At 44.8% G+C, this 4,565-nt stretch overlaps 1 pseudogene; it reads left to right on the top strand.

Moving 5' to 3' along the window:
• Positions 1-6: 6 nt before the first annotated feature.
• LOC113222867 lies at positions 7-2,050 on the top strand (annotated as a pseudogene).
• The last annotated feature ends 2,515 nt before the right edge of the window (positions 2,051-4,565 follow it).

Raw genomic sequence — 4,565 nt, forward strand, 5'->3', positions numbered from 1 at the left:
GAGGTGATCGTGGACAGGCCGCTGCAGGTTTTCCATGTGGACGTGGAAGTGAAGGACATCAACGACAACCCGCCCAGGTTCTCCGTAACAGAACAAAAGCTCTCGATACCTGAATCCAGACTGCTTGACTCTCGATTTCCACTAGAAGGCGCATCTGATGCGGATGTTGGAGAGAACGCATTGCTTACTTACGAACTCAGTCCAAATGAGTATTTTGTTCTTGATACTATAAACAAAAAAGACAAAGACAAATTCCCAGTGCTTGTTCTGCGGAAGCTGTTGGATCGTGAAGAAAATCCTCAGCTAAGGTTGTTATTGACAGCAACTGATGGAGGCAAACCTGAATTTACCGGATCTGTTTCTTTGCTGATCCTGGTGTTAGATGCCAATGATAACGCCCCTATCTTTGACAGACCGGTTTATGAAGTTAAGATGTATGAAAATCAAGTGAACCAAACATTAGTTATATGGCTCAACGCTTCTGATTCGGATGAAGGAATAAACAAGGAAATGATGTATTCATTTAGCACTTTGGTCCCACCCACGATAAGAAGGAAGTTTTGGATAAACGAAAGGACGGGAGAAATAAAAGTAAATGATGCTATTGACTTTGAGGACAGTAACACTTATGAAATTCATGTAGATGTTACAGATAAGGGAAACCCACCTATGGTTGGTCACTGCACAGTCCTAGTGGAACTACTGGATGAAAATGATAATTCACCTGAGGTGATTGTCACTTCTCTGTCTCTCCCAGTGAAAGAAGATGCTCAAGTGGGCGCCGTCATTGCTCTGATCAGCGTTTCTGACCATGATTCAGGAGCCAACGGACAGGTCACCTGCTCTCTGACGCCCCATGTCCCCTTCAAGCTGGTGTCCACCTACAAAAATTACTACTCGTTGGTGCTGGACAGCGCCCTGGACCGCGAGAGAGTGTCGGCCTATGAGCTGGTGGTGACCGCGCGGGACGGGGGCTCGCCTTCGCTGTGGGCCACGGCCAGCGTGTCTGTGGAGGTGGCCGACGTGAACGACAACGCGCCGACGTTCACGCAGTCCAAGTACACGGTGTTTGTGAAGGAGAACAACCCGCCGGGCTGCCATATCTTCACGGTGTCTGCGCAGGACGCGGACGCGCAGGAGAACGCGCTGGTGTCCTACTCGCTGGTGGAGCGGCGGGTGGGCGAGCGCGCGCTGTCGAGCTACGTGTCGGTGCACGCGGAGAGCGGCAAAGTGTACGCGCTGCAACCGCTGGACCACGAGGAGCTGGAGCTGCTGCAGTTCCAGGTGAGCGCGCGTGACGCTGGCGTGCCGCCTCTGGGCAGCAACGTGACGCTGCAGGTGTTCGTGCTGGACGAGAACGACAACGCTCCCGCGCTGCTGGCGTCTCCCGCTGGCAGCGCGGGAGGTGCAGTCAGTGAGCTGGTGCTAAGGTCTGTGGGTGCGGGTCACATAGTAGCGAAAGTGCGCGCAGTGGACGCTGACTCGGGATACAACGCGTGGCTGTCGTATGAATTGCAGTTGGCGGCGGTTGACACACGCATCCCGTTCCGCGTGGGGCTGTACACGGGCGAGATCAGTACGACGCGCACTCTAGATGAGGATGACTTGCCACGCCAGCGCCTATTGGTGCTGGTAAAGGACCACGGCGAACCGGCGCTGACGGCCACGGCCACTGTGCTTGTGTCGCTTGTGGAGGGTAGCCAGGCACCCAAGGCCTCGTCGGGGGCTTCAGCGGGCCTAGCGCCCGAGGTGGCCCTGGTGGACGTCAACGTGTACCTGATCATTGCCATCTGCGCGGTGTCCAGCTTGCTGGTGCTCACGCTGCTGCTGTACACTGCACTGCGGTGCTCGGCGGAGCCCACCGAGAGCGCATGTGGGCAGGTGAAGCCCACACTGATGTGCTCTAGCGCAGTGGGGAGCTGGCCTTACTCGCAGCAGAGGCAGCAGAGGGTGTGTTCTGGGGAGGGCCCGCCCCCGCCCCCGCCCCCGCCCCCGCCCAAGACAGACCTCATGGCCTTCAGCCCCAGCCTTCCACCGTGCCCAGTGGTAGATGTGGACGGGGAAGATCAGTCTATTGGAGGAGACCACTCTAGGAAGGTGGGTTATTACATTTTCATTTTCCTTTTGTGCTTTATGAATAATACTTTCTCTTACCGCATTTTCTCAAATATATATCAGAATATTTCATTTTTGTTTACGTTCCATTTATGCTTGAATATTTCTAGTGATACCTTTGTAATATAATTTATTCCAGGAGTTTTTGAATATTTTTATCCTACCCAGTGTGTCAGCCGTTGATTGGTACTTAAATTTTTAAAAATAATAATTCATTCTGAATACACTAATATTTTCCAATACAGATATGTGATATAGGTTGCAGTTCTGATTATTCACTTTCATAATTACTTTTTATCACAAGTATTCGTAAGGTTAGTACTTCATGTTATTTCATTTCCAATCTAAATTTTGATTTCATTGTATTTGCATTAACAAAAAATTTCACTAATCTGTATCTTTTAAGTGAAAATGTGTTTTCCCCCATGTGTAGAATATGTGTAGTGTACCATAGCTTATACTGCCACAGCATATTTCTATGTTCAGTGATTACAGCTTTTCCTTAATAGTGCAATAAGTAGGTGGGCAGTTCATTGGTAAAAACGTCTTTATCTTAGCAATTAAGTTAAATGCTTTGAATTTTAAAAATGTTTTCCATCTTTATTTTAGTTGTAGTGGTACCTGTGTCAGTGCGCATTATTCATTTAGCAGAAGAAAATGTGTGTTTCAGTTATTTACATAATTTTATCCAGTAGTTCTTCATTATCTGCTCCTTTATCAGTATTAGGCATTGCTTATGATATTCACGTATTAGCTCTTTCACTTTGAGGAAGGAGCCATGCTTATGCTTAAAAATGAAGAGAATTTGAACACTTTTAATTTTGAGATTGAAAATACTTTAGTACAGATTAATATTAAAAGTTTGAGGAGAAAATTAAATTAATGTTTTCTACTGATCTGATATATTGTATAGTTTAATAGTTTCTCTAGTCATCTTAAACAGGGTAGGGTTGGATGATATATACTCAGAAATGAAAGCTAATTTAGTTGCATAGTGTCAAAACTACACTATCAATTGTGTTTTCCTGAAATTGGTTGTTACATGATACCCATGATTTCATTTTTTAAAAAAGTTTATTAATTCTAGTGTTACCGAACACAAATGCCATGAATTTATCATCTTGCCCATGGCTCTTAGCAATTATTTTTTTCTTTCCCTTTCTCTTTGAGTATGGAGGTTGAATTTGTTACTCAGTACGTGCTTCACAAATGGCTTCAAGTAAAAGTTAAGACTATTGTTCAAGTTTAGGAGCATAAAAAAAAAACCTGTGGCAAGAATTTAAGCATGGCATTTTTTCAGTGTTAATACTCTCCATGCCCTGTCTTCAGCTGTTAGAAATTATAGATGCTAAGTTAATGCAGAGTTTAGACATGTATTTGTTATTACATCAAATAGGTTTATAAAATATATACTTCCCCCTCTGATATTTGAAAAAAAAATCCTCCTGAATGTCTTATAATATAAAAAACTTAGTAAAAACTCATATCAATTGTAAAAGTCTCAGGTATACAGGTGCATTAATCTCTCCATCAATACTCATTTAAGGCCAGGCATGGTGGCTCACACCTGTAATCACAGCATTTTGGGAGGCAAGGTGGGAGGATTGCCTGAGGCCAGGAGTTCAAGACCAACCTGGGCAACATAGGGATACCTTGTACTGTGTGTGTGTGTATATATATATATATATATTTATATATGATGGGCTCTCCTTACATATATATATGTACTTATGTGTATATAAGCCAGGCATAGTGGTATATGCCTTTAGTCCCTACTGTAGTGCTACTTGGGTGGGTGAGGAGGGAGGATGGCTTGAGCCCAGGAGGTCGAGGCTGCAGTGACCCATGATTATGCCACTGCACTCCAGCCTGGATGACAAAGTGAGACCCTATTTCAAAAACTGAAAAAAGCAAAAGCAATAATAACATCAGTATCCTGCAAATACGATCTTTTTTCATATTAATTCACATGATAATACAGTTGGTGCAGTAGTACTTTATTTAGGATGTCCACATACAAGATAAAACTCTTCCTGGAATTCAGATTTGTAAGACAAACTCACCTTTGAAGAGATACTGATCACACACAAGAAAGTATAGGAAAGGAGTTGAAAGCTCACAAAGAAAAACATAAACAGGCCGGGCGCGGTGGCTCATGCCTGTAATTCCAGCACTTTGGGAGGCCGAGGCTGGTGGATCATGAGGTCAGGAGATGGAGACCATCCTGGCTAAAATGGTGAAACCCCGTTTCTACTGAACAATACAAAAAATTGGCTGGGTATGGTGGTGGGCGCCTGTAGTCCCAGCTACTCGGGAAGCTGAGGCAGGAGAATGGTGTGAACCCGGGAGGCAGAGCTTACAGTGAGCCGAGATCCGGCCACTGCACTCCAGCCTGGGCAACAGAGTGAGACTCCATCTCAAAAAAAAAAAAAAAAAAAAAAAAAAAAAAA

Source organism: Piliocolobus tephrosceles, unplaced genomic scaffold (genome assembly GCF_002776525.5).
Source record: "Piliocolobus tephrosceles isolate RC106 unplaced genomic scaffold, ASM277652v3 unscaffolded_35847, whole genome shotgun sequence".
NCBI lineage: Eukaryota > Metazoa > Chordata > Mammalia > Primates > Cercopithecidae > Piliocolobus > Piliocolobus tephrosceles.